Genomic DNA, 23974 nt, shown 5'->3' with positions numbered 1-23974 from the left:
CCAGTTCTTTTTGAGAGAAAATGGATAGGGCCGAAATCTTGACCTTTATGGATCCTAATTTTAGGCCCATAGTCACTCCTGACTGTAGGAAGCGCAGGAATCGACCCCGCTGGAATTCCTCTGTAGGGCCTTCCCGGCCTCACACCAAGCAACCTATTTTCGCTATATACAGTGAAAAAGTCTTGCTGTCACGTCTTTCCTAGCCTTTATCAGCGTAGGAATAACTGCATCCGGAATGCCCTTTTCCGCTAGGATCCGGCGTTCAACCGCTATGCCGTCAAATGCAGCCGCGGTAAGTCTTGGAACAGACAGGGCCCCTGTTGCAACATGTCCTGTCTGAGAGGCAGAAGCCCTGAGTCCTCTGAGAGCATTTCTTGCAGCTCCGGGTACCGGGTCCTTCTTGGCCAATTCGGAGCAAAGAATATTGTTCTCACTCCTCCTTTTATTACAATTCTCAGCCCTTGGGTATGAGAGGAAGAGGAGGGAATACATAGACCGACTGGAACACCCACGGTGTTACTAGTGCGACCACAGCTATCACCTGAGGGTCCCTTGACCCGGCTTAAAACCTTTTTTAGCTTTTTATTGAGGTGGGACGCCATCTAGTCCACCTGAGGCAGTTCCCATCAATTTGCAAACTGCGTGAAGACTTCCTGATGAAGTCCCCACTTTCCCGGGTGGAGGTCGTGCCTGCTGAGGAAGTCTGCTTCCCAGTTGTCCACTCCCGGAATGAACACTGCTGACAGTGCGCTTACTTGATTCTCCGCCCAGCGAAGAATTCTGGTGGCTTCTACCCTCGCCACCCTGCTCCTTGTGCCGCCTTGGCGGTGTACATGAACCCCTGCGGTCTGACTGGATCAGCACCGGTTGGTCGCGAAGCAGGATCTCCGCTTGACTTAGGGCGTTTATATGGCCCTTAGTTCCAGGATATTGATGTGAAGGCAAGTCTGTTGACTTGACCGCAGACCTTGGAAATTTCTTCCCTGTGTAACTGCCCCCCACCCTCGGAGGCTTGCATCCGTGGTCACCAGGATCCAGTCCTGAATGCCGAATCTGCGGCCCTCGAGAAGGTGAGCACTCTGCAGCCACCACAGAAGAGACACCCTGGCCCTGGGGGATAGGGTGATTAACCGATGCATCTGAAGAGGTGATCCGGACCACTTGTCCAGTAAGTCCCATTGGAAGGTCCTCGCATGGAACCTGCCTAAGGGGATGGCCTCGTATGATGCCACCATCCTTCCCAGGACTCGAGTGCAGTGATGCACTGACACCTGTTTTGGTTTTAATAGATTCCTGACCAGTGTCATGAGCTCCTGAGCTCTCTCTATCGGGAGATAAACCCTTTTCTGGTCTGTGTCTAGGATCGTGCCTAGGAGAGGCAGATGAGCTGTAGGAACCAACTGCGACTTTGGAATATATAGAATCCAGCCGTGTTGCCGTTACACTTCCCGAGAAAGTGATACGCTGTTCAGCAACTGCCCTCTTGATCTCGCTTTTATGAGGAGATCGTCCAAGTACGTGATAATAGTGACACCTTGCTTCCGCAGGAGCACAATCATATCCGCCATTACCTTGGTTATGACAATCCCGTACCGCAATTCTGAGGTACGCCTAATGAGGTGGATAAATGGGGACATGAAGGTATGCATCCCTTATGTCCCGATTCACGATAAAGTCTCCCCCTTTTTAGGCTTGCCCTGACCGCTCTTAGCGATTCCATCTTGAACTTGAACCTTCTCAGGTATATGTTCAGGGATTTTTATTCAATATGGGTCTGACCGAACCGTCTGGTTTCGGGATTACAACATGGTCGAATAATAACACCCTCTTGTTGAAGGAGGGGACCCTTGACCACCACCTGTTAAAGATACAATTTGTGAATTGCAGTTAACACTGGCTCCCTCTCTTGGGGGGAAGCCCGCAGGGCCGTCGGTGAGGGGCATCTTCTCACAGTCCAGCTTGTATCCCTGAGACACAATATCTATTGCCAAGGGACCTAACAGGGAGTGAACCCACTTGTGGCTGAACTTACGAAGGCGTGTCCCCACCGGGCCTAGCTCCGCCTGTGTAGCCCCAGCGGCATAGGTGGATTTTTGTAGGGGCCGGGGAGGACTTCTGTTCCTGGGAACTAGCTGTGTTGATCCCGGCTCTGACAAGAAAGGACACACCTCAGACTTTCTTGTTTCTTTATTCGAAAGGCTGCATTTAATAATGTCGTGCTTTCTTAGGCTGTGCAGGAATATAAGGCAAACTAGCAGAATTACCAGCTATAGCTGTGGAGACCAGGCCCGAGAACCCTTCTCCACACAATCCTCAGCCTTCCATATGCCTCTTAAGTCGGCATCATCTGTCCAATGCATATTCTACAGGACACGTCAAGCAGAGATCGACATAGCTTTGACTCTAGGACCCAGTATACTCATGTCTCTTTGGGCATGCTTTATAACTATATATCTATCACTTAAGACAGCATCTTTAATATATTTACTAGGGTCTCAATCTCTGCTGATAAGGTACCTGTCCACGTTGCCACAGCGCTATAAACCCATGCCGACACAATCGCCGGTCTGGGTAGTATACTAGAATGTGCACGCTATCTGCAGGATCCCTGAGAATAGCAAGTGCTACCATCTGTGCAAACAGGACACCCTAGGGGAAGATTCTCAACACATCCTGGCCCTAGTGGGGAAAGGATACAGCCTGAGAATTCTCTTGTGGGAAGCTGCCGTCTCTTGTCTGGAGATTTCCGCTCTTTTTCCTCATGAGAGGAGGGAAATTTACCTCAGCATTCTTCCCCTTAAACATGTGTACTCTCATGTCAGGGACAGATGAGTCATCAGTGATATGCAAATCATCTTTTATTTCAATAATCATATATTGAATACCTTCTAGCCATCTTGGCTGTAACTTTGCATTATCGTAGTCGACAGTGGAGTTAAACTCTGTGTCGATACCAGTGTTTGTTATTTTGGATAGTGAGCATTGTGAGACTCTGAAGGTCTCTGTGACATAGAGACAGACATGGGTAGATTTCATGTCTGTTCCCTAACCATTTGTGCAATAAATTCACCTTAGCACTTACACATATCCAAACAGGTGTCGGCGTTGTCGACGGAGACACCCTCTCACACACATATCCGCTCTATCACCTCCTTAGAGGAGCCTTTTACCTCAGACATGTCGACACACGCGTACCGACACACCACACACACAGGGGATGCTCTATTTGAGGACAGTTCCCCCACAAGGCCCTTTGGAGAGACAGAGAGAGAGTATGCCAGCACACACCCCAGCGCTATATAACCCAGGGATTACACTACAACTCAGTGTTTACCCAGTAGCTGCTGTATATACAATTTTTGCGCCTAAATTTATGTGCCCCCCCCCCCCCCCCTCTCTTTTCACCATTTGTGTACCAGGATACTGCAGGGGAGAGCCTGGGGAGCTTTCTTCCAGCGGAGCTGTGAAGAGAAAATGGCGCTGGTGTGCTGAGGAAGAAGGCCCCGCCCCCTCAGCGGCGGGCTTCTGGCCTGTTTCTGACTAAAAATGGCGGGGGGTTTTACACATATACAGTCACAGACTGTATTATGTGTATTTCTTTGCCAAAGGTATTTTATTGCTGCCCGCCCTGGGCGCAGGGCCCCCCCCCCCCCCCCCCCCAGCGCCCTGCACCCTACAGTGACCGGAGTGTGTGGTGTGCTGTGGGAGCAATGGCGCACAGCTGCGGTGCTGTGCGCTACCTTAATGAAGACAGGAGTCTTCTGCCGCCGATTTCATCGCTTCTCTTCTGTCTTCTGGCTCTGCAAGGGGGATGGCGGCGCGGCTCCGGGAACGGACGATCGAGGTCAGGCCCTGTGTTCGAACCCTCTGGAGCTAATGGTGTCCAGTAGCCTAAGAAGCACAAGCTAGCTGCAAGCAGGTAGGTTTGCTTCTCTCCCCTCAGTCCCACATAGCAGTGAGTCTGTTGCCAGCAGATCTCACTGAAAATAAAAAACCTAACAAGATACTTTCTTTCTAGCAAGCTCAGGAGAGCCCACTAGGAGCACCCAGCTCTGGCCGGGCACAGATTCTAAATGAGGTCTGGAGGAGGGGCATAGAGGGAGGAGCCAGTGCACACCAGATAGTACCTAATCTTTCTTTTAGAGTGCCCAGTCTCCTGCGGAGCCCGTCTATTCCCCATGGTCCTTACGGAGTTCCCAGCATCCACTAGGACGTCAGAGAAAAGAAATTATAATTATTGGGTCTCAGACCTGATAATAAATATGCTTCTATGTGTGTGTACTTGTATAATAGGGATTTTAGACTTTGAGCTCCCATGGGGCAGGACTTAAATGAATGACATTATCTGTACAATGCACTATGATGATAATCAATAACAATTACTAAATATTAGAGATGAGCGGGTTCGGTTTCTCTGAATCCGAACCCGCACGAACTTCATGTTTTTTTTCACGGGTCCGAGCGACTCGGATCTTCCCGCCTTGCTCGGTTAACCCGAGCGCGGCCCCGAACGTCATCATGACGCTGTCGGATTCTCGCGAGACTCGGATTCTATATAAGGAGCCGCGCGTCGCCGCCATTTTCACACGTGCATTGAGATTGATAGGGAGAGGACGTGGCTGGCGTCCTCTCCATTTAGATTAGAAGAGAGAGAGAGAGAGATTGACCTGATTTACAGGAGCTTAGGAGTACTGTAGAACTGTAGAGAGTGCAGAGTTTACTAGTGACTGACCACAGTGACCACCAGACAGTGCAGTTTTATTTAATATATCCGTTCTCTGCCTGAAAAAACGATACACAGTGACTCAGTCACATACCATATCTGTGTGCACTGCTCAGCCCAGTGTGCTGCATCATCTATGTATATATCTGACTGTGCTCAGCTCACACATCTTATAATTGTGGGGGAGACTGGGGAGCACTGCAGTGCCAGTTATAGGTTATAGCAGGAGCCAGGAGTACATATTATTATTAAAATTAAACAGTGCACACTTTTGCTGCAGGAGTGCCACTGCCAGTGTGACTGACCAGTGACCTGACCACACTGACCACCAGTATAGTTAGTAGTATAGTATACTATATTGTGATTGCCTGAAAAAGTTAAACACTCGTATCTGACTGTGCTCAGCTCACACATCTTATAATTGTGGGGGAGACTGGGAGCACTGCAGTGCCAGTTATAGGTTATAGCAGGAGCCAGGAGTACATATTATTATTAAAATTAAACAGTGCACACTTTTGCTGCAGGAGTGCCACTGCCAGTGTGACTGACCAGTGACCTGACCACACTGACCACCAGTATAGTTAGTAGTATAGTATACTATATTGTGATTGCCTGAAAAAGTTAAACACTCGTCGTGTGACTTCACTTGTGTGGTGTTTTTTTTTTTATTCTATAAAAAACTCATTCTGCTGACAGACAGTGTCCAGCAGGTCCGTCATTATATAATATATACCTGTCCGGCTGCAGTAGTGATATATATATATTTTTTATATCATTATTTATCATCCAGTCGCAGCAGACACAGTACGGTAGTTCACGGCTGTAGCTACCTCTGTGTCGGCACTCGGCAGTCCGTCCATAATTGTATACCACCTACCCGTGGTTTTTTTTTTCTTCTTTATACATACATACTACTACTACATCTCTTTATCAACCAGTCTATATTAGCAGCAGACACAGTACAGTACGGTAGTCCACGGCTGTAGCTACCTCTGTGTCGGCACTCGGCAGTCCGTCCATAATTGTATACCACCTACCCGTGGTTTTTTTTTCTTTCTTCTTTATACATACATACTACTACTACTACATCTCTTTATCAACCAGTCTATATTAGCAGCAGACACAGTACAGTACGGTAGTCCATGGCTGTAGCTACCTCTGTGTCGGCACTGGGCAGTCCGTCCATAATTGTATACCACCTACCCGTGGTTTTTTTTTTCTTTCTTCTTTATACATACATACTACTACTACATCTCTTTATCAACCAGTCTATATTAGCAGCAGACACAGTACAGTACGGTAGTCCACGGCTGTAGCTACCTCTGTGTCGGCACTGGGCAGTCCGTCCATAATTGTATACCACCTACCCGTGGGTTTTTTTTCTTTCTTCTTTATACATACATACTACTACTACTACATCTCTTTATCAACCAGTCTATATTAGCAGCAGACACAGTACAGTACGGTAGTCCACGGCTGTAGCTACCTCTGTGTCGGCACTGGCAGTCCGTCCATAATTGTATACCACCTACCCGTGGTTTTTTTTTCTTTCTTCTTTATACATACATACTACTACTACATCTCTTTATCAACCAGTCTATATTAGCAGCAGACACAGTACAGGACGGTAGTCCACGGCTGTAGCTACCTCTGTGTCGGCACTGGGCAGTCCGTCCATAATTGTATACCACCTACCCGTGGTTTTTTTTTCTTTCTTTATACATATATACTACTACTACATCTCTTTATCAACCAGTCTATATTAGCAGCAGACACAGTACAGTACGGTAGTCCACGGCTGTAGCTACCTCTGTGTCGGCACTCGGCAGTCCGTCCATAATTGTATACCACCTACCCGTGGTTTTTTTTTCTTTCTTCTTTATACATACATACTACTACTACATCTCTTTATCAACCAGTCTATATTAGCAGCAGACACAGTACAGTACGGTAGTCCACGGCTGTAGCTACCTCTGTGTCGGCACTGGGCAGTCCGTCCATAATTGTATACCACCTACCCGTGGTTTTTTTTTCTTTCTTCTTTATACATACATACTACTACTACATCTCTTTATCAACCAGTCTATATTAGCAGCAGACACAGTACAGTACGGTAGTCCACGGCTGTAGCTACCTCTGTGTCGGCACTCGGCAGTCCGTCCATAATTGTATACCACCTACCCGTGGTTTTTTTTTCTTTCTTCTTTATACATACATACTACTACATCTCTTTATCAACCAGTCTATATTAGCAGCAGACACAGTACAGTACGGTAGTCCACGGCTGTAGCTACCTCTGTGTCGGCACTCGGCAGTCCATCCATAATTGTATACTAGTATCCATCCATCTCCATTGTTTACCTGAGGTGCCTTTTAGTTGTGCCTATTAAAATATGGAGAACAAAAATGTTGAGGTTCCAAAATTAGGGAAAGATCAAGATCCACTTCCACCTCGTGCTGAAGCTGCTGCCACTAGTCATGGCCGAGACGATGAAATGCCAGCAACGTCGTCTGCCAAGGCCGATGCCCAATGTCATAGTACAGAGCATGTCAAATCCAAAACACCAAATATCAGTAAAAAAAGGACTCCAAAACCTAAAATAAAATTGTCGGAGGAGAAGCGTAAACTTGCCAATATGCCATTTACCACACGGAGTGGCAAGGAACGGCTGAGGCCCTGGCCTATGTTCATGGCTAGTGGTTCAGCTTCACATGAGGATGGAGGCACTCAGCCTCTCGCTAGAAAAATGAAAAGACTCAAGCTGGCAAAAGCAGTAGCACCGCAAAGAACTGTGCGTTCTTCGAAATCCCAAATCCACAAGGAGAGTCCAATTGTGTCGGTTGCGATGCCTGACCTTCCCAACACTGGACGTGAAGAGCATGCGCCTTCCACCATTTGCACGCCCCCTGCAAGTGCTGGAAGGAGCACCCGCAGTCCAGTTCCTGATAGTCAGATTGAAGATGTCAGTGTTGAAGTACACCAGGATGAGGAGGATATGGGTGTTGCTGGCGCTGGGGAGGAAATTGACCAGGAGGATTCTGATGGTGAGGTGGTTTGTTTAAGTCAGGCACCCGGGGAGACACCTGTTGTCCGTGGGAGGAATAGGGCCGTTGACATGCCTGGTGAAAATACCAAAAAAATCAGCTCTTCGTTGTGGAAGTATTTCACCAGAAATGCGGACAACAGGTGTCAAGCCGTGTGTTCCCTTTGTCAAGCTGTAATAAGTAGGGGTAAGGACGTTAACCACCTCGGAACATCCTCCCTTATACGTCACCTGCAGCGCATTCATAATAAGTCAGTGACAAGTTCAAAAACTTGGGCCGACAGCGGAAGCAGTCCACTGACCAGTAAATCCCTTCCTCTTGTAACCAAGCTCACGCAAACCACCCCACCAACTCCCTCAGTGTCAATTTCCTCCTTCCCCAGGAATGCCAATAGTCCTGCAGGCCATGTCACTGGCAATTCTGACGAGTCCTCTCCTGCCTGGGATTCCTCCGATGCATCCTTGCGTGTAACGCCTACTGCTGCTGGCGCTGCTGTTGTTGCTGCTGGGAGTCGATGGTCATCCCAGAGGGGAAGTCGTAAGCCCACTTGTACTACTTCCAGTAAGCAATTGACTGTCCAACAGTCCTTTGCGAGGAAGATGAAATATCACAGCAGTCATCCTGTTGCAAAGCGGATAACTGAGTCCTTGACAACTATGTTGGTGTTAGACGTGCGTCCGGTATCCGCCGTTAGTTCACAGGGAACTAGACAATTTATTGAGGCAGTGTGCCCCCGTTACCAAATACCATCTAGGTTCCACTTCTGTAGGCAGGCGATACCGAGAATGTACACGGACGTCAGAAAAAGACTCACCAGTGTCCTAAAAAATGCAGTTGTACCCAATGTCCACTTAACCACGGACATGTGGACAAGTGGAGCAGGGCAGGGTCAGGACTATATGACTGTGACAGCCCACTGGGTAGATGTATGGACTCCCGCCGCAAGAACAGCAGCGGCGGCACCAGTAGCAGCATCTCGCAAACGCCAACTCTTTCCTAGGCAGGCTACGCTTTGTATCACCGCTTTCCAGAATACGCACACAGCTGAAAACCTCTTACGGCAACTGAGGAAGATCATCGCGGAATGGCTTACCCCAATTGGACTCTCCTGTGGATTTGTGGCATCGGACAACGCCAGCAATATTGTGTGTGCATTAAATATGGGCAAATTCCAGCACGTCCCATGTTTTGCACATACCTTGAATTTGGTGGTGCAGAATTTTTTTAAAAACGACAGGGGCGTGCAAGAGATGCTGTCGGTGGCCAGAAGAATTGCGGGACACTTTCGGCGTACAGGCACCACGTACAGAAGACTGGAGCACCACCAAAAACTACTGAACCTGCCCTGCCATCATCTGAAGCAAGAAGTGGTAACGAGGTGGAATTCAACCCTCTATATGCTTCAGAGGTTGGAGGAGCAGCAAAAGGCCATTCAAGCCTATACAATTGAGCACGATATAGGAGGTGGAATGCACCTGTCTCAAGCGCAGTGGAGAATGATTTCAACGTTGTGCAAGGTTCTGATGCCCTTTGAACTTGCCACACGTGAAGTCAGTAGCCTGAGTCAGGTCATTCCCCTCATCAGGCTTTTGCAGAAGAAGCTGCAGGCATTGAAGAAGGAGCTAAAAGGGAGCGATTCCGCTAGGCATGTGGGACTTGTGGATGCAGCCCTTAATTCGCTTAACAAGGATTCACGGGGTGGTCAATCTGTTGAAATCAGAGCACTACATTTTGGCCACCGTGCTCGATCCTAGATTTAAAACCTACCTTGGATCTCTCTTTCCGGCAGACACAAGTCTGCTGGGGTGCAAAGACCTGCTGGTGACAAAATTGTCAAGTCAAGCGGAACGCGACCTGTCAACATCTCCTCCTTCACATTCTCCCGCAACTGGGGGGTGCGAGGAAAAGGCTCAGAATTCCGAGCCCACCCGCTGGCGGTGATGCAGGGCAGTCTGGAGCGACTGCTGATGCTGACATCTGGTCCGGACTGAAGGACCTGACAACGATTACGGACATGTCGTCTACTGTCACTGCATATGATTCTCTCAACATTGAAAGAATGGTGGAGGATTATATGAGTGACCGCATCCAAGTAGGCACGTCACACAGTCCGTACTTATACTGGCAGGAAAAAGAGGCAATTTGGAGGCCCTTGCACAAACGGGGCTTTATTCTACCTAAGTTGCCCTCCCACAAGTGTGTACTCCGAAAGAGTGTTTAGTGCCGCCGCTCACCTTGTCAGCAATCGGCGTACGAGGTCACATCCAGAAAATGTGGAGAAGATGATGTTCATTAAAATGAATTATAATCAATTCCTCCGCGGAGACATTGACCAGCAGCAATTGCCTCCACAAAGTACACAGGGGAGCTGAGATGGTGGATTCCAGTGGGGACGAATTGATAATCTGTGAGGAGGGGGGATGTACACGGTGATATATCGGAGGATGATGATGAGGTGGACATCTTGCCTCTGTAGAGCCAGTTTGTGCAAGGAGAGATTAATTGCTTCTTTTTTGGTGGGGGTCCAAACCAACCCGTCATATCAGTCACAGTCGTGTGGCAGACCCTGTCACTGAAATGATGGGTTGGTTAAAGTGTGCATGTCCTGTTTATACAACATAAGGGTGGGGTGGGAGGGCCCAAGGACAATTCCATCTTGCACCTCTTTTTTCTTTTATTTTTCTTTGCGTCATGTGCTGTTTGGGGAGGGTTTTTTTGGAAGGGACATCCTGCGTGACACTGCAGTGCCACTCCTAGATGGGCCCGGTGTTTGTGTCGGCCACTAGGGTCGCTAATCTTACTCACACAGCTACCTCATTGCGCCTCTTTTTTTCTTTGCGTCATGTGCTGTTTGGGGAGGGTTTTTTGGAAGGGACATCCTGCGTGACACTGCAGTGGCCACTCCTAGATGGGCCAGGTGTTTGTGTCGGGCACTTGGGTCGCTGAGCTTAGTCACACAGCTACCTCATTGCACCTCTTTTTTTCTTTGCGTCATGTGCTGTTTGGGGAGTGTTTTTTTGGAAGGGCCATCCTGCGTGACACTGCAGTGCCACTCCTAGATGGGGCCAGGGTGTTTGTGTCGGCCACTAGGGTCGCTTAGCTTAGTCATCCAGCGACCTCGGTGCAAATTTTAGGACTAAAAATAATATTGTGAGGTGTGAGGTATTCAGAATAGACTGAAAATGAGTGGAAATTATGGTTTTTGAGGTTAATAATAATATGGGATCAAAATGACCCCCAAATTCTATGATTTAAGCTGTTTTTTAGGGTTTTTTGAAAAAAACACCCGAATCCAAAACACACCCGAATCCGACAAAAAAAATTCGGTGAGGTTTTGCCAAAACGCGGTCGAACCCAAAACACGGGCCGCGGAACCGAACCCAAAACCAAAACCCGAAAAATTTCAGGCGCTCATCTCTACTAAATATTAAATATTACTATAAAAGGTACAACAATTATTTATTTATTTATTACTCTGAGGGTCAAGCAGATTTATTTATTACTATAATAGGCCAAAGTATTCAAAGTATTAATTTATTACAATAACAGGGCACAATGGATTATTCATTACTATACAGGGCATGATCATTTATTTATTTAGTACAATAATGGGGAACAACAATTTATTTACAAAGTACCAGGGCAAAATTATTTGTTTGTTGCAATAAAGTGTCTGAATTATTTATTACTTAAAAAGATTGCACCTTCTTGGTTTATTATTCTGCTGGTCAGATGATTCAGTTCTCTCTGTCATACAGTAAATAACCCATTTTAAACCTTTTATTTTATGAAGGTCGCTGTATAGGGCAATGCTGCCACCTAGTGGTGCTTTTTCCAAATTACTGTAAACAACTTAGTAATAGTGTAACAAATCTCCTATATATTTGCCTTAGTCTGTGACTCTGTGCTCGTAACGCTGGGCGGAGTCACAGAGCTGGGCGGAGTCAACTGCATCTGCTGCAGGGAGCTACCCCATACCCAGCGCCAGCAGCAGTCAGGTGCAAGACCCTACCTTACAGTATAGGAGGTGAGGATGCCGGTTGCTGTGCCTGTCCTCCCCCCCCCCCCCCCAATCACCTGTGACAGCGGGCTGTGTGCTGTGCAGTGCGGGTCCCAAAAAGGGGGCGGAGCTACGGCGGCACGAGGGGCGGGGCTACACGGAATAGAGGGGCGGAGCTACACGGGACCAGACAGCTGAACAGTGGTGGAATCAGCATTGCAGTGACGGCCAGCCAGACTTGGTAAGTGGAGGGTGAGAGAGAAATGTGTGCGTGTGTGTGTGTGTGTGTGTGTGTGTGTGTGTATAGTGGGGGGGGGGGGGGGGGGGGGGGGGGTGTATATGGAGGGGTGTGTGTGTTTGTATATATGTGTGAATTGTGTGTGTGTGAGGTATGTCTGTGTGTGCGCACTTTATGGACGCCACTGCTGGTGGGGCCATTACATGCAAGGACGCTACTAATATAGGGGGGGCATTACGTATAAGGACGCTACTACTATAGGGGGGCATTACGTATAAGGACGCTACTACTATGGGGGGGCATTACGTATAAGGACGCTACTACTATGGGGGGGCATTACGTATAAGGACGCTACTACTATGGGGGGGGGCATTACGTATAAGGACGCTACTACTATAGGGGGGGGCATTACGTATAAGGACGCTACTACTATAGGGGGGGCATTACGTATAAGGACACTACTACTATAGGGGTGGCATTACGTATAAGGACGCTACTACTATGGGGGGGCATTACGTATAAGGATGCTACTACTATAGGGGGGACATTACGTATAAGGAGGCTACTAATACTGGGGGGCATTACATATAAGGACGCTACTACTGGGGGGGGGCATTATGTATAAGGACTCTATTACTTCTGGGGGGCATTATGTATAAGGACGGTGCTACTACTACTGGGAGGGCATTACATGTAAGGATGTTACTACTACTGGGGGGGCATTATGTATAAGGACGGTACTACTACTGGGGGCACATTATGTATAAGGATGCTACTACTACAGGGGTGGCATTACGTATAAGGACGCTACTATTACTGTTGGGGGGGCATTACATATAACTGCTACTACTACTGGGGGGGCATTACGTATAAGGACGCTACTACTACGGCTGGGGCATTACGTATAAGGATGCTACTATTACTGTTGTGGGGCATTACATATAACTGCTACTACTACTGGGGGGGCATTATGTATAAGGACACTACTACTATTGGGGGGGCATTATGTATTAGGACGCTACTACTACTGGGGGGGGCATTATGTATAAGGATGCTACTACTACTGGGGGGGCATTATGTATAAGGATGCTACTACTACTGGGGGGGGGCATTATGTATAAGGACGCTACTATTACTGTTGGGGAGCATTACATATAACTGCTACTACTACTGGGGGGGCATTATGTATAAGGACACTACTACTATTGGGGGGGCATTACGTATATGGACGCTACTACTACGGGTGGGGCATTACGTATAAGGACGCTACTACTACGGTGGGGCATTACGTATAAGATGAATAAGATTGTGCTACATTGTGGCGTAATTTTAAATGGGGGTACTATTGTGTGGACATGCCCCTTAGTTGTGAGACCACACCACTTTTCCCAATGCACAACAAAGGAATATGGGAGGGCGCAAAATTCATAATTTGCAGGGGGGCGCCGAACACCCTAGCACCGGCCCTGGCCACCAGTAGCAAAAGTACACCACGGCCACTGATACTATCTGCAGTGAGGGGAACAGCGCTGATATGGAGGGTACTTGCAGGCAGCGAGTCGCCGCCCGCAGCTCCTCTCCCACCTACACACCATACCTGCCGCCTGACACCCACACCCCAGGGAGAGGGCGCTAGCTCAGGCACCGCTAGATCAGCATCTGCAGCATACAGACAAGGGCTGCCATGCTCAGCGGCAAGCGGTGCGGAGCATGTGCAGCGGGACAGCGCCAGGACGGGACACGCACTAATCAACATTGCTGCTGGGCCGGAGCTCCCTCCGTCTGCAGCCTAAGGACGCGCGCCGCACCTCTCCAGGGAAACACCATGCCTGCCCGCCCACAGGGCTCCGGACGCTTACCTATGCTCCGCGATCACAGCAGCTGACGCTGCCATGCCGGATGGAGGAATGACGCCCGTCAGACGGGGCGGACAGTGTGCGGCGGAACGGGGCCAGGAAGGAATGCTGACCACGACCCATTGCTGCTGGGTCTGAGCTCCCTCCCTCTGCAGTCACCATCTCACAGCAGCAGCCTGGAGGTTAGTGGCCACCACGACCCGCACATCCTTACCTCACACATACCTCACACATACCTCACATATACCTCACACATGAGAGCAAAGGTACACACACTGTGACATCACACCTGTAGCCCACCCCTATATCTTCTAAGTACTCCCCGTCACTATGCCCTGTCACCCTCATCCTGCTCTCTAACTGCCTGTCTGTGTACTGGCCTTCACCCCTCTCACACCATCACCAACCCTCACTAACTACCACAGAGACTATGTGCACTGATATCTGCCCCTCCACCACCTGCAGCGCCCCTGGACCCCTCCCCATCCCCCGCAAACCCCCGCACCTGCCCCTCCACCACCCGTGGCACCCCCACCCACTGCGCCTTCGGACCCCCTACCCCACCCGCAGTGTCTTCCAAACTCCTCCCCCATCTGCAGCAGCCCCTCCCCCATCCGCCACACCCCGCATCTGGCTCTCCCCCGCCCGCTGCACCTTTGGATCCCCTACCCCACCCACGCAGCAGGCCCTTCCCAATCCGCATAGCCTACACCATTCGCAACAGCACAGCACCCGCCACTCCCCCACCCACGTTACCCCCGCATCCACCCCTCCCCCACCCACCGCGCCCCCTGGACACCTCCCCCATCCACTGCACACCCGCACCCACCCCTTCCCCATCTGCAGCGCCTTCGGAACCCCTCCTCCATCCGCAACAGCCCTGCAGCTGCCATCCCCCACCTGCGACACCCCTGCTCCTTCCCCACCCACAGCGCCTTCATACCCCCTCCCCCATCCGCGGTCCCCACTCCCCAAACCCCTTCCTGTTGCAAGGGACTACGCCCCCTTCACCATCGGACGCCCTATCATTGTGCAATATTCAAACACTAACAAAATTAGGAATGCAGGTAATACTCCATATATTGAACCCCAGAAAGGCGTGCAGGGGTTAAGGGGGCGTAGCCCCTTCCGACGGTGTGAAAAGCGCCCGTAGGGCGCGATGAAGCACCTAGTGTATAAATATATAGTTAGGAGTACATCTTATTCACTGCTGAGTGATTGACAGGAACCTCCCAACTGCAGGTGGGACAGCGGGACATTCCCCCGAAAAATGGGACTGTCCCATGAAAATTGAGGCAGATGGGAAGTATGCGCTACCTCTATGATTGGTCTTTGCAAAAAATGTTTGTACATCTACGGAATGGAGCTAATGACTAGTATACTTTGTTACTGCATCTCTGCTTGTTCCACGCTCCTCTCTGTCAGCCAGATGTACTAAGCTTGAAAAGTGATAAATATCACTGTGATAAAGCACCAGCCAATCGGCTCCTAACTATCATTTTTCAAACACAGCCTGTGACATGGCAGTTAGGAGCCGATTGGCTGGTGCTTTATCACAGTGATATTTATCACTTTTCAAGCTTAGTACATCTGGCCCTGTGTGCGGCCCTTTTGCCCTTTTATGTAATTTTGCTGTGTATCGCTCAAGAGGCATTCCCTTCCTCATCTTCCTGTTTTCTCCTAGTTTGTCCTTTACAAATGAAAAACCCTAGGCACCCTCGCCTTACTTATAGCCTTAGTTTTTGTATTGTTTATAAGTAAGTGTCCTTTTCTTCTTCTTTGGGTGTTGCCTACCCCTGTATGCATTGTAGAAAATGAAGCCTGCGTTCTGTGTCCGTGTTTATTTGCCCTCTGCGTAGGATTGTGGCATATTGTTTAAAAACTCTCGACGTTGCCTTATGCAGTGTTTAAGAAAATGCACTTGAAAAAAATAAATAAAAGACTGCCCCTAAGACTGCATGTAGTCGCAGCGCAGGGCGGTCAGCATGCTGCATGACTTTGCCCTGCGCTGGCCAACCCCTGCATGCAATAGAAAGGGTTGGTCCAACTTGACTAACCCCCTAAGTAATAGAGATGAGCGCCTGAAATTTTTCGGGTTTTGTGTTTTGGTTTTGGGTTCGGTTCCGCGGCCGTGTTTTGGGTTCGAACGCGTTTTGGCAAAACCTCACCGAATTATTTTTGTCGGATTCGGGTGTGTTTTGGATTCGGGTGTTTTTTTCCAAAAACACTAAAAAACAGCTTAAATCATAGAATTTGGGGGTCATTTTGATCCCAAAGTATTATTAACCTCAAAAACCATAATTTACACTAATTTTCAGTCTATTCTGAATACCTCACACCTCACAATATTATTTTTAGTCCTAAAATTTGCACCGAGGTCGCTGTGTGAGTAAGATAAGCGACCCTAGTGGCCGACACAAACACCGGGCCCATCTAGGAGTGGCACTGCAGTGTCACGCAGGATGTCCCTTCCAAAAAACCCTCCCCAAACAGCACATGACGCAAAGAAAAAAAGAGGCGCAATGAGGTAGCTGACTGTGTGAGTAAGATTAGCGACCCTAGTGGCCGACACAAACACCGGGCCCATCTAGGAGTGGCACTGCAGTGTCACGCAGGATGGCCCTTCCAAAAAACCCTCCCCAAACAGCACATGACGCAAAGAAAAAAAGAGGCGCAATGAGGTAGCTGACTGTGTGAGTAAGATTAGCGACCCTAGTGGCCGACACAAACACCGGGCCCATCTAGGAGTGGCACTGCAGTGTCACGCAGGATGTCCCTTCCAAAAAACCCTCCCCAAACAGCACATGACGCAAAGAAAAAAAGAGGCGCAATGAGGTAGCTGTGTGAGTAAGATTAGCGACCCTAGTGGCCGACACAAACACCGGGCCCATCTAGGAGTGGCACTGCAGTGTCACGCAGGATGTCCCTTCCAAAAAACCCTCCCCAAACAGCACATGACGCAAAGAAAAAAAGAGGCGCAATGAGGTAGCTGACTGTGTGAGTAAGATTAGCGACCCTAGTGGCCGACACAAACACCGGGCCCATTTAGGAGTGGCACTGCAGTGTCACGCAGGATGTCCCTTCCAAAAAACCCTCCCCAATCAGCACATGATGCAAAGAAAAAGAAAAGAAAAAAGAGGTGCAAGATGGAATTATCCTTGGGCCCTCCCACCCACCCTTATGTTGTATAAACAAAACAGGACATGCACACTTTAACCAACCCATCATTTCAGTGACAGGGTCTGCCACACGACTGTGACTGATATGACGGGTTGGTTTGGACCCCCCCCAAAAAAGAAGCAATTAATCTCTCCTTGCACAAACTGGCTCTACAGAGGCAAGATGTCCACCTCATCTTCACCCTCCGATATATCACCGTGTACATCCCCCTCCTCACAGATTATCAATTCGTCCCCACTGGAATCCACCATCTCAGCTCCCTGTGTACTTTGTGGAGGCAATTGCTGCTGGTCAATGTCTCCGCGGAGGAATTGATTATAATTCATTTTAATGAACATCATCTTCTCCACATTTTCTGGATGTAACCTCGTACGCCGATTGCTGACAAGGTGAGCGGCGGCACTAAACACTCTTTCGGAGTACACACTTGTGGGAGGGCAACTTAGGTAGAATAAAGCCAGTTTGTGCAAGGGCCTCCAAATTGCCTCTTTTTCCTGCCAGTATAAGTACGGACTGTGTGACGTGCCTACTTGGATGCGGTCACTCATATAATCCTCCACCATTCTATCAATGTTGAGAGAATCATATGCAGTGACAGTAGACGACATGTCCGTAATCGTTGTCAGGTCCTTCAGTCCGGACCAGATGTCAGCATCAGCAGTCGCTCCAGACTGCCCTGCATCACCGCCAGCGGGTGGGCTCGGAATTCTGAGCCTTTTCCTCGCACCCCCAGTTGCGGGAGAATGTGAAGGAGGAGATGTTGACAGGTCGCATTCCGCTTGACTTGACAATTTTGTCACCAGCAGGTCTTTCAACCCCAGCAGACCTGTGTCTGCCGGAAAGAGAGATCCAAGGTAGGCTTTAAATCTAGGATCGAGCACGGTGGCCAAAATGTAGTGCTCTGATTTCAACAGATTGACCACCCGTGAATCCTTGTTAAGCGAATTAAGGGCTGCATCCACAAGTCCCACATGCCTAGCGGAATCGCTCTCTTTTAGCTCCTTCTTCAATGCCTCCAGCTTCTTCTGCAAAAGCCTGATGAGGGGAATGACCTGACTCAGGCTGGCAGTGTCTGAACTGACTTCACGTGTGGCAAGTTCAAAGGGCATCAGAACCTTGCACAACGTTGAAATCATTCTCCACTGCACTTGAGACAGGTGCATTCCATCTCCTATATCGTGCTCAATTGTATAGGCTTGAATGGCCTTTTGCTGCTCCTCCAACCTCTGAAGCATATAGAGGGTTGAATTCCACCTCGTTACCACTTCTTGCTTCAGATGATGGCAGGGCAGGTTCAGTAGTTTTTGGTGGTGCTCCAGTCTTCTGTACGTGGTGCCTGTACGCCGAAAGTGTCCCGCAATTTTTCTGGCCACCGACAGCATCTCTTGCACGCCCCTGTCGTTTTTTAAAAAATTCTGCACCACCAAATTCAAGGTATGTGCAAAACATGGGACGTGCTGGAATTTGCCCATATTTAATGCACACACAATATTGCTGGCGTTGTCCGATGCCACAAATCCACAGGAGAGTCCAATTGGGGTAAGCCATTCCGCGATGATCTTCCTCAGTTGCCGTAAGAGGTTTTCAGCTGTGTGCGTATTCTGGAAAGCGGTGATACAAAGCGTAGCCTGCCTAGGAAAGTGTTGGCGTTTGCGAGATGCTGCTACTGGTGCCGCCGCTGCTGTTCTTGCGGCGGGAGTCCATACATCTACCCAGTGGGCTGTCACAGTCATATAGTCCTGACCCTGCCCTGCTCCACTTGTCCACATGTCCGTGGTTAAGTGGTTAAGTGGACATTGGGTACAACTGCATTTTTTAGGAGACTGGTGAGTCTTTTTCTGACGTCCGTGTACATTCTCGGTATCGCCTGCCTAGAGAAGTGGAACCTAGATGGTATTTGGTAACGGGGGCACACTGCCTCAATAAATTGTCTAGTTCCCTGTGAACTAACGGCGGATACCGGACGCACGTCTAACACCAACATAGTTGTCAAGGACTCAGTTATCCGCTTTGCAGTAGGATGACTGCTGTGATATTTCATCTTCCTCGCAAAGGACTGTTGAACAGTCAATTGCTTACTGGAAGTAGTACAAGTGGGCTTACGACTTCCCCTCTGGGATGACCATCGACTCCCAGCGGCAACAACAGCAGCGCCAGCAGTAGGCGTTACACGCAAGGATGCATCGGAGGAATCCCAGGCAGGAGAGGACTCGTCAGACTTGCCAGTGACATGGCCTGCAGGACTATTGGCATTCCTGGGGAAGGAGGAAATTGACACTGAGGGAGTTGGTGGGGTGGTTTGCGTGAGCTTGGTTACAAGAGGAAGGGATTTACTGGTCAGTGGACTGCTTCCGCTGTCACCCAAAGTTTTTGAACTTGTCACTGACTTATTATGAATGCGCTGCAGGTGACGTATAAGGGAGGATGTTCCGAGGTGGTTAACGTCCTTACCCCTACTTATTACAGCTTGACAAAGGGAACACACGGCTTGACACCTGTTGTCCGCATTTCTGGTGAAATACCTCCACACCGAAGAGCTGATTTTTTTGGTATTTTCACCTGGCATGTCAACGGCCATATTCCTCCCACGGACAACAGGTGTCTCCCCGGGTGCCTGACTTAAACAAACCACCTCACCATCAGAATCCTCCTGGTCAATTTCCTCCCCAGCGCCAGCAACACCCATATCCTCCTCATCCTGGTGTACTTCAACACTGACATCTTCAATCTGACTATCAGGAACTGGACTGCGGGTGCTCCTTCCAGCACTTGCAGGGGGCGTGCAAATGGTGGAAGGCGCATGCTCTTCACGTCCAGTGTTGGGAAGGTCAGGCATCGCAACCGACACAATTGGACTCTCCTTGTGGATTTGGGATTTCAAAGAACGCACAGTTCTTTGCGGTGCTTTTGCCAGCTTGAGTCTTTTCAGTTTTCTAGCGAGAGGCTGAGTGCTTCCATCCTCATGTGAAGCTGAACCACTAGCCATGAACATAGGCCAGGGCCTCAGCCGTTCCTTGCCACTCCGTGTGGTAAATGGCATATTGGCAAGTTTACGCTTCTCCTCCGACAATTTTATTTTAGGTTTTGGAGTCCTTTTTTTACTGATATTTGGTGTTTTGGTTTTGACATGCTCTGTACTATGCCATTGGGCATCGGCCTTGGCAGACGACGTTGCTGGCATTTCATCGTCTCGGCCATGACTAGTGGCAGCAGCTTCAGCACGAGGTGGAAGTGGATCTTGATCTTTCCCTAATTTTGGAACCTCAACATTTTTGTTCTCCATATTTTAATAGGCACAACTAAAAGGCACCTCAGGTAAACAATGCAGATGGATGGATTGGATACTAGTATACAATTATGGACGGGCTGCCGAGTGCCGACACAGAGGTAGCCACAGCCGTGAACTACCGCACTGTACTGTGTCTGCTGCTAATATATAGACTGGTTGATAAAGAGATAGTATACTCGTAACTAGTATGTATGTATAAAGAAAGAAAAAAAAACCACGGTTAGGTCACTGGTATATACAATTATGGACGGGCTGCCGAGTGCCGACACAGAGGTAGCCACAGCCGTGAACTACCGCACTGTACTGTGTCTGCTGCTAATATATAGACTGGTTGATAAAGAGATAGTATACTCGTAACTAGTATGTATGTATAAAGAAAGAAAAAAAAACCACGGTTAGGTCACTGGTATATACAATTATGGACGGGCTGCCGAGTGCCGACACAGAGGTAGCCACAGCCGTGAACTACCGCACTGTACTGTGTCTGCTGCTAATATATAGACTGGTTGATAAAGAGATAGTATACTCGTAACTAGTATGTATGTATAAAGAAAGAAAAAAAAACCACGGTTAGGTCACTGGTATATACAATTATGGACGGGCTGCGGAGTGCCGACACAGAGGTAGCCACAGCCGTGAACTACCGCACTGTACTGTGTCTGCTGCTAATATATAGACTGGTTGATAAAGAGATAGTATACTCGTAACTAGTATGTATGTATAAAGAAAGAAAAAAAAACCACGGTTAGGTGGTATATACAATTATGGACGGGCTGCCGAGTGCCGACACAGAGGTAGCCACAGCCGTGAACTACCGCACTGTACTGTGTCTGCTGCTAATATATAGACTGGTTGATAAAGAGATAGTATACTCGTAACTAGTATGTATGTATAAAGAAAGAAAAAAAACCACGGTTAGGTCACTGGTATATACAATTATGGACGGGCTGCCGAGTGCCGACACAGAGGTAGCCACAGCCGTGAACTACCGCACTGTACACTGGTTGATAAAGAGATAGTAGTATACTCGTAACAACTAGTATGACGACGGTATAAAGAATGAAAAAAAAACCACGGTTAGGTGGTATATAATACAATTATGGTTGGACGGACTGCCTGCCGAGTGCCGACACAGAGGTAGCCACAGCCGTGAACTACCGCACTGTACACTGGTTGATAAAGAGATAGTAGTATACTCGTAACAACTAGTATGACGACGGTATAAAGAATGAAAAAAAAACCACGGTTAGGTGGTATATAATACAATTATGGTTGGACGGACTGCCTGCCGAGTGCCGACACAGAGGTAGCCACAGCCGTGAACTACCGCACTGTACACTGGTTGATAAAGAGATAGTAGTATACTCGTAACAACTAGTATGACGACGGTATAAAGAACGAAAAAAAAACCACGGTTAGGTGGTATATATTATAATACAATTATGGATGGACGGACTGCCTGCCGAGTTCCGACACAGAGGTAGCCACAGCCGTGAACTACCGCACTGTACACTGGTTGATAAAGAGATAGTAGTATACTCGTAACAACTAGTATGACGACGGTATAAAGAACGAAAAAAAAACCACGGTTAGGTGGTATATATTATAATACAATTATGGATGGACGGACTGCCTGCCGAGTTCCGACACAGAGGTAGCCACAGCCGTGAACTACCGCACTGTACACTGGTTGATAAAGAGATAGTAGTATACTCGTAACAACTAGTATGACTATGACGACGGTATAAAGAAAGAAAAAAAAAACCACGGTTAGGTGGTATATAATACAATTATGGATGGACGGACTGCCTGCCGAGTGCCGACACAGAGGTAGCCACAGCCGTGAACTACCGCACTGTACTGTGTCTGCTGCTAATATAGACTGGTTGATAAAGAGATAGTATACAATACTACTAATATACTGGTGGTCAGGCACTGGTCACCACTAGTCACACTGGCAGTGGCACTCCTGCAGCAAAAGTGTGCACTGTTTAATTTTAATATAATATTATTTATCATGTACTCCTGGCTCCTGCTATAACAACCTGCAGTGCTCCCCAGTCTCCCCCACAATTATAAGCTTTATATACAATACATTGATGTGCAGCACACTGGGCTGAGCAGTGCACACAGACTGAGTCACTGTGTGACTGTGTATCGTTTTTTTCAGGCAGAGAACGGATATATTAAATAAAACAAACAACTGCACTGTCTCTGGTGGTCACTGGTCACTGTGGTCGTCAGTCACTAAACTCTGTCTGCACTCTGCACTCTCTTCTAATCTACAGTATCACAGCAATCTCTCTCTCTCTCTCTCTTCTAAATCTAATCTAAATGGAGAGGACGCCAGCCACGTCCTCTCCCTATCAATCTCAATGCACGTGTGAAAATGGCGGCGACGCGCGGCTCCTTATATAGAATCCGAGTCTCGCGATAGAATCCGAGCCTCGCGAGAATCCGACAGCGTCATGATGACGTTCGGGCGCGCTCGGGTTAACCGAGCAAGGCGGGAAGATCCGAGTCGCTCGGACCCGTGAAAAAAAAAGTGAAGTTCGTGCGGGTTCGGATTCAAAGAAACCGAACCCGCTCATCTCTACTAAGTAAGCAGCGGTGCCATTGGTTCCGAGCTAATAATAGCAAAAAGTAAAATCTTATTACTAGCACAGTGCATAAGAACAAAGGGCCTTATTCAGCTTCAGTTGCAGTTTTTCTAATTTAGCAAAACTTCAACTGCTTGTGATCAAATGCTGGGGGCTGCCCAGCACAGGACAAGGCCGCTCAGCATGAAAATGGCCGCCAGCAATGCGATCGCATCACTGTCCCTGCAAAATAAGGGATGCCCCCTGCCTGCGCAGCCTGACTGCGAAGGCAGATGCAGAGCACCCATGTTTCCAACCGGTCACGTGCACATACACACTGGGCGGGAATTCAGCAGAATGCAATGGCATCTCAGATGCGTCGCGTACTGAATAAGGCCCAAAGACTTTTATATAGGGCAATAATAATGATATTGGGAATGCATGATGCCACAACCAAAGATTACTTATTTAGTTGTTGAAATGTCAACATAGTCTTTTTCATGTACTTGTGTCCCCAAAGGTAACCGTAATGCTAACTCTAACCCTAATGGAAATGTCAACACTTTTAAAAGCGGTGGCACACTTCTGCAAGCCCTTGAGTCTTTTGTTGTTGTTGCATCTGTGACTATATACTAATGCTAGTATCAGCCCTTCCACTGGTATACGCGCGTGCATCTGAATGTGCTTTCCGGACTGACTTCAGACACTGTAATACCACTTGGTGCATCTTTAGGCACCACCACTAGCCACACTATGGAAAATCTTGCACCAGCCCTATGGTATGTTCAGATTTTCCATATGAGTATGACCTCCTATGTGACCAATTAAACAAAACTACAGTACTTCAGCGACACGCCCGCAACACTCTCATAAAACGGCCATAAGATGGAACATCTTCATGTATCTGAATAGCTACTGTACCTCCCAGTCAGGAGCGGCTCTTGGTGTGGGCAAGCAGTGCCTGCGCCCGGGGCGCGACCGCAGTCACCCTGCAGGCACCGCCGCCTACCCGCACCCCACTCCCCGGCTGCAGCAGACGCCATGGGCTGTGTGGGCGTCTGCTG

This window comes from Pseudophryne corroboree, chromosome 2 (genome assembly GCF_028390025.1).
Source record: "Pseudophryne corroboree isolate aPseCor3 chromosome 2, aPseCor3.hap2, whole genome shotgun sequence".
Lineage (NCBI taxonomy): Eukaryota > Metazoa > Chordata > Amphibia > Anura > Myobatrachidae > Pseudophryne > Pseudophryne corroboree.
The sequence above is the reverse complement of the archived record's forward strand: the minus strand, read 5'-3'. Positions refer to the sequence as shown.